This window comes from Python bivittatus, unplaced genomic scaffold (genome assembly GCF_059951505.1).
Source record: "Python bivittatus isolate LINGU-HERP-01145 unplaced genomic scaffold, Pbiv_v1 ctg000480_np1212, whole genome shotgun sequence".
NCBI lineage: Eukaryota > Metazoa > Chordata > Lepidosauria > Squamata > Pythonidae > Python > Python bivittatus.
The window spans coordinates 53,614,467-53,627,373 of NW_028277075.1; positions in this window are offsets into that span (position 1 = coordinate 53,614,467).

The following is a 12,907-nucleotide window of genomic DNA, read 5'->3' on the forward strand; positions in this document are numbered from 1 at the left end:
CTGTCCTAAGGGACAGTATGGGTGCAATTGGTTACCAGATGAATTTGTGCAAAGGCCTTCCTGGTCACAGTTTCTACCTGATCCTTGAGTGGGAACTGTGAGGTCAAGGAGATCCATGAATTATTTACCCAGTCCTGAAATGGGAAGTACAAGTCCATTAAGGAGTAAAGGTAGAACATTTCCAGACGTGTGTGATCAGAATGATCATAGCCACTTAGTCTTGTTAGGATTGAGTTTGAACCTGTTCTTCCTTCATCCAGACCTGCACAGTCTCCAGACACTGGGACAAGACTGTGACAAGTTGCATCTAGTTGGGTCATGGTTGAGGTGTATAAGTGGATATCTACAGTGCACTGATGATACCTCACCCCAAACTGACAGATGTTCTTCCCCATGTAGATATTAAACAGGAGGACAAAAACATCAAGCCCTGAGGCACTCCACATGTCCAGGGTTGTGGGCTCATTCTCCTCACCCACCCCCTGCCAATACCAACTGGACCCAACCACAGAAAAAGAAGAAGAATCACCACAACACTATACCTCCCATTGCTAAACCCTATAGGCAACCTAGAATGATACCATGGTTGATAGGATCAAAAGATGCCAAGAGATCAAGGAACACCAGAATAGTGGTACTACTCCATCCCAGTTACCTTAGAGGTCATCAGCAAGCATTACCAAAGCTGTCTGACTACTATATCCTGGTCTGAAACCTGATTTGAAGGGATCTAAATAATCTGTTTCCTCCAGGGCCCATCTGTTTCCTCCCTAAAAATGGAAGGTTGGAGACTGGACAAAAAATGTCCAGGACTGTTAATTCTAGTGAAGGCTTCTTGAGGAGGAGTGCACTACTGCCTCCTTTAAGGCAGATGGTACCACTCCCCTCTCAGTGAAGAAGACACTTTCACATGGGCTCAATCATGTGTCATCTCTCAGATGGCCTTTATCATCCAGGAGGGATGGGATTTAGTAAACAGTGGCTGGGTTGACATTCCAAGCACCCTGTTCATTTCCTCAACAGTTGCAAGTTCAAACTTGCCACAGGTAATCACACAAGACCTTGTTTCTGTCATCTTGATAGGACTTGCCCCGTTGGGGTCCAATGCCAAGCAAGTCTCTGTGACTTTATTTGCCAGATACCTAGAATATTCATCGCAGCAGCCATACAGATGACCCTATGCCTCATACCTCCCCTGGACAGCTATCTATAGATGTGATAAGAACAGAAAAATAGCTACATTTTGCCATTCTTATTGTCACAATGTAATCCCTAATATGGGTTCTTAAAGACAGGGTTCTAGGTGTCTCTTCAGTCATTTTGTCTCCCAAAGTTTCTTAGAGTACTAAGGAGTACCTCAGATTCAATAAATAGTGAGAGGCTTCATAGATACAATCTGATCCATGCCTGTTATCACTTGCCCATTTCAGGCTGCAACCAAGGTCTCAATTGAACTGCCCATCAAAGCCTCTGGAAAAAACCCAAGCTCCTTCTGAAATTCTATTAGTCACCGGGGTGGGCTGAGGTGGAGACAGCAGTGGCCAGCTGAAAAGGAGATCAGAGAGTGATTTGATCACGTCAAAGGACTGATGATAATAACCTCTCAGATTGTGTTGCAACTGCCCTGAGACAAAATCTAATCTAACACCCTTCCCCCCCCCCCCCCGCCCTGCTTTCAGTGACTTGGGTCAGGTCCAAGTGGTTCACTGACAAGTAATATTGCACTCAATTACAAAGGCAGGCAGACAGCCAGTTGCACTGCATGCTCTGCACAATACAGGAAGCAAGTCTTGCCTGATAGCAGGGTGCAACCTGGGCAGTTCATCCAGTCAAGCCGTAGGAGATACATGGAACACAGGTTCAGGGGCACAGGGTGCAACAGCAGAGGAAACATGGTCCATGACAATCCAGAGTCAAAAACCAAGGAGACACCAGTCCAAGTTGAAGAGCTGAGAGTAAGGCAGGAAGTCAGGACATAGGAATACAGATCTGAGGTTAGCAAGTTGTTTCTCCAGGAGGGGCTGTTGCTGTGAGCTGTTCTTATATAGGCCAGATGCAGGTGTAGCTCAATTATTGGCATATGCCTTTGCTTCTCAAGGAGCTAAGCAGATCACCTTTGTTTGGTTCTCTAAAGCTGCTGACACGTCTCAAATCTGGGCACCCTACCAAGATTGGGCCCCTCGACACCTGACTCTTCCCCAACCTGTTTCTGCTGATTATCTACCGAATGGCTACCAGTTACTGAGACTGGCAACTTGTTGAATCAGTCCCCTTAATCTCTGACTCTGAGGAGTCAAAGGAATTCATAACACCTCTTCCCAAAAACAAACAAAAAACAAAGAAGCAAATTGCAATTATTTATTATGATTGTAATACATGGGATGGCATTATTACATGCAAGATTTTGTGGGTCAAGACTAAAATTCCAAACAGCAAAAAAACAATAAGAAGAAATATTAAGCTATAAACTAAATAACTATAATCTCTGGGCAGATAATGGTACTTATTATTATTATTATTATTATTATTATTATTATTATTATTATTATTATTTTACCTATTTGTAAGTCTAGCCATGAGCATCTCTCTCTCTCATCTCACAGTATTAAGCATACTAATATGTCTGTTCACTTTGGTATTTGTTCAACTGTTTGTTTATATGTTTTTGTAGAACAGATTACAACTTTGTTTTTTTTTTAATTTCAAACAGAATTTGAAACAGCTCACAATTGAAAAATGTCCTCTGCTATCCTTCGTTGCCATTATGTATATTATGTTATTGTTTATTTGTATTATGTGTTTTAACCTTATGCTAGGCACCCAGTTGCCTTTGCAAGATGGGTGGCCATATAAATTGCGGTGATGATGATGATGATGATGATGATGATGATGATGATGATGATGACGATGACGATGACGATGTTAATAGGGGGGATGATAGACTACACACATACACACACACACACACACAGTACATATGCTGTATATATATAAAGTTACAAACAGCATGTGCGTAACATCCAGTCCTCTAACTTGCTACCTTCTCTTACATGTTTTACTTCACAAGCATCAGGTCAAAACAGCTTGGAAGTAGCATTTATATTTTGTCCGGACAGCACACAAGCAATCTGCTTGTAGAAACCAGCAGCCATGGGTCCGGCAGAATTAGATCAGAATCTATTGATAACGATCATGGTCCCAACAATGCTTCCTGTATCTAATTAAGTTCTGTTCAGTTTCAATTCACTTCTTTCAGACCTAAGTATAAATGCAAATGGAGTTTAATTCCCAGAACAAAATGCCACCAAACTGAAAGAAGTTCTGTTAGTTCACAGTCGAAAATCCAGAAGTTGTTTTTGCTATTTTCCCAACCACTCACTCTTTTAAGGGTTGAGCATGAAGAAGCCTTCATGTGCTTTGGGCATTCATGCAATTGCTTTACTGTGGAACTAGTGTGTGGAGTTCTTCACAGGCCAGGGGGACAAGAAAGGCGGAGTCAGTTAATATCAGTAATGAGCTGTTGTTCTATTTATTGGAAGGTGCTGTGCAAAAACAGTGATCCTGGAAAACTGGAATGGTTGAGGGGCAAGTTACAGATGGCATTGGAGATGCATGTAATAAGTCCAGAGCTCGCTCCTTCCTTCCTTCCTTCCTCCCTCCCTCCTCCAAGAGAAGGCCATTTATCTGCACAGAACAAGGGATGGGCTGAAAGAGCGTTTAACCTTTCCTCTACCAGTTGTTTCCCACTGAAGGTCTCTTTCAGCAACTTTTAACTGCCCTAATCAGGCTTTCGTGTATCTTTTAAACATGACAAGAAGATCAAGGTTAAAAGAACGGAAAGGGCAGGAGAACATTCAGGGTGGAAATAACTGGCAGCACAGAATGAAGTACATTCTTCCCGCTTCTCTTCTGTCTAAAGTGAATTGTCTTAGTCTGAGGGCACTTTAGAAGGGAAAAGTTGGAATGTCCTTACAGCAGAACGAGATGTCTTTTCACTGAAGGTGGAAAAAAAAAAAAAGGACAAAAGAAAAGAAAAGAAAAGAAAAGAAAAGAAAAGAAAAACAAATCCCAAACCGAGCTTCTCTTCTGCCCGTTTTTTTCGAGGCACTGCCTGACTTTTCAGATGAAGCAGTGAAGCACAAAGAGAGATTCAGGAAAGCCTTGAATGTTCTGAAATGCTCTTGTGTTGATACAGAGGATGTAATAAGTGACATGTGCACAATAAGGTTTCTGACTCAAACCTTCCAGCATTAACACTTCATGGAGCTTGACACGGGAACAGACAAGCAGAAACATGGAGCCTGCCAGGATCATGTGCATGATGCATAAGATATTAATTTATACCCTAGCAGATATCCACAACTCTATAGAACACATGTCAAAACATGCATTTCAGGGATATCTCTTTCCACTTCAGGGAAACTGCCTTCTCCTAGGAACAGAGCGTATGCTACAGGGTTGTACGCTGCCAACTGTTACATAAAACTATGTGCCACAGAAATTGTTAAACTTCTAAGTTATGGTTGCCCCGAATACAGTTATTGCAAAACACACACAAAGAACACCCACCATAATACACACACATATATATTAAAATACATAAAAGTAATAACATGCAGTATTAAAAATTCATCTAGTCGTATTTATGCATTCTTATAATTCTACAGAGCCACTTTTTCCAACAGCCTATTTCTACCATCTGAATAATTCATAGGGGTCCAATTTGCAGTAGCCATCATCTTATCAGCTTTCTGTGGTGGTTTTTACTCTTTTTTCAGTTATGACAATCTTGGCAAATCATTCATATGGCAAAACGATTTCAATCTTGTCCATACACTACAGTATGTACTGAAAATCAAGTCCTCTTGAAAGGCATACTGTTTTCTTTGAAACATGCACTATTTTCTGCTCTGTGCAGACTAGTTTTAACAATTAGTTTCTGTAAATCTAGTTCTAACTGTACAGGACATATGAACAATGAATGTAGATTCATTTATTCATGCTTTTGACAACAATTTAATATGATTCAGGGTATCTTACATTTTGTTTCGTTTTTTTTTTTTTTTGCTTTTGCTTTTATATACAAGGGGAAAAAAAAGGAAAAATACACAAAAGCACACACAAAAAAAGAGCAAGTGAGAGAGAGAAAAAAACAAAAATATATACCACACTATAATATAAGATAATATACTATAAAATATTAATTGGTCTTTCCTTTGATAAAGTGCCAGCTCAAGCCCATTTGTCTTGATTTTAGCTGGAATAGTTACTTTGCTTCTGTATTTTGTGCTGGGTTTACTGTACACTGTCCAGAGTTGTAGTGTTGCAGTTGGATGACCATATAAATGGCTTAAATAAATAAGCAGAAAGTAAACAACACATATCTGTAATCCAAGGTGGTAAATTTGGGGTTGCTCTGTCTTTCCAACACTGAACAGTAATCTTTTTTGCTACCCCACAAGTTGATAAATCCATAATTCCTTATCATGATACACTCCAAATTTTGGGCATATACTTCAAAAATACATTCACAACTTTAATATATATTGATCTTTGTTTACACTGTATCAACAAACTTATGGATATCAAACCAAAATATGGTAATAATAGAGCAAATCCATATCTGTAATGGTATGGGGGAATGACCTTGGGAGACAGGAGGAAGAGCCACAGTCTAGACAACTGCATTGCAAAAGGTATCTCAGCCCACAGAAGAAAGGGGATGGAGAAAGTATCACAGAAGGGACCCTCCCTAGTTTTCTGGAAAGTAAAAGTAAGGGAGGGGAGGTGCTTTCAGACTTGCAGAATTCTGCTACGGTACCCTTACAATAAAGGTAGTGTTAGTACTCATGGTTTGTGCTTCTTGTCTGGACTACCCCGAAGGGTGAGAATATCATATGAGGAACAATATTTTAGACTTCCAGCATAATGAAGTTGACAATCAACCCTTTTGAAATATATTCTGTGTTCAATAAATGTGTAAAATAATATTTTGTTAAATAAATAACTTCTTAAGGTCATAAGAATCATACTTAATATTTTTCAGGATCTTTAGCTGTCGATTCATTAATGTGTGATATTCTCACTTCTAATTTCCAAATTCTTGCAAATATCTAATATCCTCTTTATTGCTACTCTACTCTTTAATTCACTGCTGAGAGACTCTGGATTGTGGTGGTGTACAAATGTAGTTATTCACTTTAAAGTTGTACACTTAGAATCATCTAAAGTACTGTACATTCCAATACTACTGGTAATCTGGGAGTTGTAGACATTACTAAATTGTCTGGATCAATTTCTGAAATCAGGACATGTTATACAAAATCATACTTCTATCCCAACATTTCTAAATGTAGCTTGCAGCTTTTAATGCAGGAAATATAATAAAGCTGTGGCTAAAAATAGAATCCAGTCTCTGCCATGATCATAACAGAGTCATGCAATAAGGTTTGTTTTTTTTAAAATTTGTTCACTTGTATTCTTTAAAGAAACTAAAGTCAGAATGTATGGCTGAAGTGGAACTGAAAGTCAGGAAAATATAAGCCCCTATCCTTATATCATAATCATAATTTAGATAAATTCTAAGAGTTTGTCCATTTAAAAAAGAAAAAAAAGGCATATTGTTAGTATGCTTGAAAAATTACTTAAAAGATACAGTATCAACAAATCAACATAGGAATAACTCTAAGTAGATACATTACTATTGACTCCATATGCATGTTTAATACTTTCCCCCATAAAGAGTAAGATTTTCAATCATCCACATGTCAATTTTAATCTGTTTTTTAATGATATATTTATAGCCACAAATAAAGAAAGCTTCTTTAGGACAACTATTTCCAAATATCTAAAAAAATTCAAATAATAATTAAATCCCCATTTATTACATGTTTTTATAATCATTAGAGCCTATAGAAAGTACATGAGACTTATTCCAATCAGCCAAATAGTCTGGTAAATTATCAACTGCTTGCACAATATCAACATGTTTTGGTACAGAAAATACCAAAGAGACATACTATATCATCAGCATATAATAAACATCTATATTCAATTCCACCACTATTGTACCCAAAATGTCTTTCATTTGTCTAATACAGTGTTTCTTAACCTTGGCAACTTGAAGATGTGTAAACTTCAACTCCCAGAATTCCGCAGCCAACATGGTCTAATAAGATAAGCTAATGGTTCCTACATGAGATTAAAGAGAAGTGACAAGGACATCCAGGATGAGTTCCACAAGGCAGCTTAATAGACGAAGAAATAATTTCATTCATAATCATCCTAGGAGAGAAATTAATATGTTCACTGTACCTGATTTAATTTTTTTTTCTGAACCTGTATCCATAATATAAATGAATTGTCTAATGTTATCAGATACATTATTTTCTTTATAAAAAAGGGTTTGTGCAGGATGGATAACTGAAGATAATATTATCTGCAGTCTAGATACTGGGTGGCTGTTAATAGTTTTGCATCAGTGTTTAGCAAGGAAATTGGATAATTGCTTAGGCAATAGGTAGAGTCTATACCAGCCTCCAAAATCATAATTATGTAGGCCTCACCAAAGGAGGCTGGAAAAAAATATTTTAAAAAGGCTTAATTATACATCTCCAGAATAATGGGGAAATCCTCAGAATATGCTTTATTCCACTCCACAGGACAATTATCTAGACTGGGAACTTTTTCTCTTTCCATGGATTTAATGGTATCTATTTTTACATACTTTGGATATTACAGAAAATGTCTTAATGAGTTTAAAATGGGTCTTCATTGCATCAGTGAGATTTAATTAACATTAATTAGAGGTTAGAATACTCAATCCATCTCATAGAGCACCGGTTTACCTCTTAAAGCACCAATTAATTTGGTTCTATAAGAGATAAATTCAGTCCTTATGACAGTCAAATGATGCTAAAATCTGTCTTGTAATTTATTTCTGAACTAATTTGCCCAATTATAAATAAAAGTGATAAAAACCTTTATGTCACAACCTAAAGGTGATTGAGGTCCAACCTGTCCTTCTGATATTTCTAGTGCCCTGTATGACTTAGAGGACCTTCTGAAGTCTTTGGTGCAAAACTGGATCTGCCAAATTACAGTCTGGCCTAGACAGTTCCAAAAGGGTACCATTTTCACAGTGAAATTGTAAGGGCTTATAGGCATATGGTAAAAGCTATGAAAGTGTTGGCAGTGGCCAATAAGTTTTTACTTAACAGAAATACCATACTGCAGAGTGTTAGGTAACTATAAATCCTGTATTCACTGTATAGACATGGGTACATTTATATTCAAATAGAGAAGGGGCTTCCAGCAGTGGATCAGGACCACTGAAGGGTCACACACTGACCAGGCTTATGCAGGCCAAGTGGGAGTGCTACCAAAATGGAAGCAAGGAACAAATCTTGACAGCTCTTCTACTCGGTTCGCCTGGGGAGACAAAGTGCAAATCCTTTCCAGACTTGCTCTGGGCTGCACTGTGAACTGGTAGAAGCTCTTAGTGGGCAGTTGCAATACTGCAAAGTTTGGGGATATGCAGATTAAAATGTAATTATTAAAATAAAGGTAACTTTTCTGGGGAGAGCTATAGTTTCATTATTCTGAGCGCAGGGGGATGTGCAGAGCTAAAGGCTTCCACCATTCCAATGGTGCTGGTTTATGTGTTTCCTATGGCTTTTCTCTGCTTCATGGTGATGAATGGTGACATTGCAGCTAGATCCACACTAAGAATTACAGAAAGGCTGAACTAGTTGGAAATTATCATCAAGCAACACATCCAAAGCATCCCCTTGCTCCTGTCAGCCCATTCCTCTCCTTCTCTTGTTTGCCTTTTATTCCCCATTTCCCTTGTGTCCCCATCCTCCCCATTTTTTGCAAAACATTGCATAGGTTCTATTTATTGGAATTGCAGATGTTTGTGAGGTCAGATTCCTACTGGTAGATGGTGGATGCCAGTCTGACAGGAGATGGGAAGAGAAGGTATTCATTTAGCAGAAGAATCAGAGTTAGAATGGTCAGATGAAAGTTCTTGCTTCTTGGCTGTCTCCTCTTTTCAGCTAGTTATTTGGTGCTGCTGGCTGCCTGGCTGGAGCAAAAAGACATGGTGAGGTTAGCACCCATGGCTTGCTTGCTTCCTCCCTTGCTTGATATTCTTGTTGCCACGGGTTCTGAAGATTGCACAATGGCTTGGCAAAGGGGTGCTTTGTTGGCTTGATCATTTGTTTTCCTCTTGGCTAGAAGTGCTGGATGGGTGAAGAAGCAGATCCACACTTACTGCTATACTCAGCATAAGGATGGGCCACCTCCCACTTTGTGATCTTGAGAATGCACCATTATCATGCATCATACGCCTTGGGGAGGAAACATGCTTTGCCCATGTTTTCCTGCTCCATATCAAAACTAATGTTTTGACTCTTCCTGGCTTAACTGCAATAGTCTGATTTATCAGACACATATGCCTTCCATGTAGGCCAACCCCTTCCCCCATACTGGAAGGACTCCCTCTCCCCTCTGGTCACTGGACACAGTTCTCCATGGCCGTTTTGTCTCAAGCTGCTGGTCTGCCAGGATCCTTCTTATACACAAGCCTGGCCTTAGTTCTGGGCCTCCCCCATCCATCACAGTTTCACTGACTAAATCACAGGCTGATCACTATAGAAATGATGGTAAGATCCTTATTGCTATGCTGAATGGATTGGGTCTGTGGTCATACCACATTACATTTGCTGGGAATAAAAAATATGCCTGAGATCCTGGAAATCTTTCAGAATAATGCTTAACAGAGAGTTCAGGTTAGGTTGCATTGTTGAGCACAATTGTGCATTAAAATTTGGGAGCTCATACCCATCAAATCCATTATGAAACTGGCCACCAACTTTGGGCACAAGGTTCTGCTCACCCAAGTAACAGAGACTGACCATACTGTGTCCCTCAGTTCATGACTTGCCTGTTGGGATTGGTCACGTGGTGCACACCCGAAAACCTGAAGCCACCATGGTTACCAGTGGCTAGGAAGTAGTCCCAGCATATGATCATGTGGTCTCTCACTGTCCATTATTGATCATTATGGTCGACTGATGACTCAAGGATCTTAAAACAAAATGTTCTCCTTCATTTTTACTCCCTCTACTTTGGTACTCATTCCACCACAAATCCTCTTTTTCTAGGACAATTCTGGTCACTTGTTCATATTATCCTTTCTTGCAGTGGCTTTGCCCTTGTCCTTTCAGGGTCCTCCCAACCTTGCTGTCACATCATCTGCTATCAGGCTGGCTCTCCTCAGACCTCATCTGGAGACACAGGCCTTGCTCAAGAATAACCAACATGGCTTCACTAAGGGAAGGTCCTATCTAACTAACCTACTAGAGTTTTTTGAGGATGTTAATAAAATGTGGATAAGGGCGAACCAGTAGATATCTGCTTAGATTTTCAAAAAGCCTTTAAGAAAGTCCCTCATCAAAGACTTCTCAGTAAGTTTAACAGCCATGGAATAAAAGGCAGGTCCTCTTGTGGATAAGCAACTGGCTAAAGAACAGAACATAAAGAGTAGGACTAAACTGACATTTCTTACAATGGAGGGATGTAACTAGTGGGCTTCCCCAGGGTTCTGACCTAGAACTGGTGCTTTTTAACTTGTTTATAAATTATCTGGAATTGGAATAGCCAAGTTTGCTGCTGATGCTAAATTGCTCAGAGTGGTAAAAACAATCAGGGACTGCGAAGAGCTCCAAAAGGATCTCTGCACATTAGAGGAGTGGGTGTCAAAATGACAGATGTCATTCAATGTGAGCAAGTGTAAAGTGATGCACATTGATGCCAAAAATCCTAACTATTCATGCAAACTAATGGGGTCAGAGCTAGCAGTGACTGATAAGGAAAGAGATCTTGGAGTAAACAGTTCAATGAAGGTGTTGAAACAGCGTGCATCTGAAGTGATAGTTGAGGAAACCCATGATGGGAATTTGCCTACAGCTGTGCCTTTAACCACTGTAGGAATATTGTGAAGTGGACTTTTAGGTGACTAAAAGCATGGTGGTGGTGCCTTTCTGCCTAACTGGCTGTCATTGAGGAGAATGTGTGCTTCATGCTTGATCCTACACAACAACTGTGAATGTGCAGGTCACGCAGTATCATACTACATGGATGCTGGACCTGCATCCACTTTTGTGGCAAAGTACAGTGGTACCTCGGGTCACGAACTTAATTCGTTCTGCAACTCTGGTCGCGACCCGAATTGGTCGCAACCCGAATCAAATTTTCCCATAAGGTTCAATGTAAAGACGGTTAATCCGTTCTGACCTCTCCGAATTTGGTTGCAACCCGATTTTGGTCGCGTCCCGAATCAAATTTCCCCATAAGGTTCAATGTAATTATGGTTAATCCATTCTGAACCATATGTATTTTTTTTTTAAAACCACAAAAATATGACACAAAGTACAGTACGAAGAGAGAGAACACTAACCTTGCTCGAGGCGACTTCTGGCGTGGAGGACAGGAAGGTGGGTGGGGAGGCGGTTATTGTTTGGAGGGAGAGTCCCCCTCCCTACAGGAAGCCACAACCACGTGTCACAGCAGGGAAAATGGCCGCGGATCCTGTTTGTCACCCGATGTGGAGTTCGCAAATGGAAGCAAAATTTTGTGAACGGTGCTGTTCGTGACCCGAGGTATCACTGTACTAGCACAGGTATTGATGTGAAGCACACTATCCAAGGAGCTCTTATAGATCTGATCTGGGCATGCCACTGAATTGCTATCTAGTGACCAGAAGTCGAGCACACCTTAAAGGATACATTTTAGTTCAATATTATCCGCTTTTCAGGTTTGAAGGCTATGTTATGCAATGTCAAGTTATAGCCTTGACATTCACGTTTGCACTATGTCTGCTTTTCTGGCCCATTGCCTTTGCCTTCCAAAAGCCCACCCACATGACTTTCCCAGAACAGCAAAATTGTTTCTAGTCAAACAGGTATCTCAGATTTTGTTACTCTATTTCTGAACTTTTGGTGCCTTCCTACTTGAAGGTCAGGTAGCTAGCTTTCCTAGCTTTTTTTTTTTTTTGACATGTTGCACATTGTTCTACCATTTTATCATTTATACTTACTACAGTTGCAATGCATTCTACGGTAGTGTCCTGTGGGGGTTGGAAACACATCTCCAGAGTAAAGGATTCTGGACTGAATGACTGACCATGAGCTCACTTATATGATTGCTGAGAGTCACCTGACTGATTTTTATTCTGCCTGGTCACCCCAACCTTTCAACCACAGAGCCACTCTAGTTAGTGATGACCTGGTGATGATTTTTCTTCTGCTCCCTCTCCCTCCCTTTTTCCTTGTGTGCCATGTCTGTTTAGCTGTAGGTAAGGACTGGCTTGTGAAATTTGTGTTGCCTCAAAGTAAACCTGTTTGGAAAACAGACAGAAGACTGCGATTTGGGAACAGATGTTTCCTGTGGAGGCTCTACAACCTTGGATGGCCATGTTGTGCCATGCTTGGGGTGATTCTGGCATTGTTAACTACCAACTATGCAGACATTTGGTATCTATTGTCATATTTTAACAGCTACTACTATGTTCACCATTATTATGTATAAACTTGCCAGGAACACAGTGATATGTAAGGAATTCCAAAAAAGCAGAGTTAATGGTACCATATTACCTCTGAAACACAGTTAGGGCTAATGAGCAAAGTGACAGATGCATGATCTCATTTGCCTTTGGTACTTACATATGTACCATTTTATGGACACTGGGGAAGGGGAGAACGTTAGGAAAAACACAAGACTGTATGACCACGTTCAGAAATCTCTGGCTTCACTGGGGTGGCTTATGTGGCCTCCACTTCCTTACTGGTTCCATACCACTTAGAAAATCCAGAGAAAATCCAGAAAACCTAGAGATCCAGAGCTA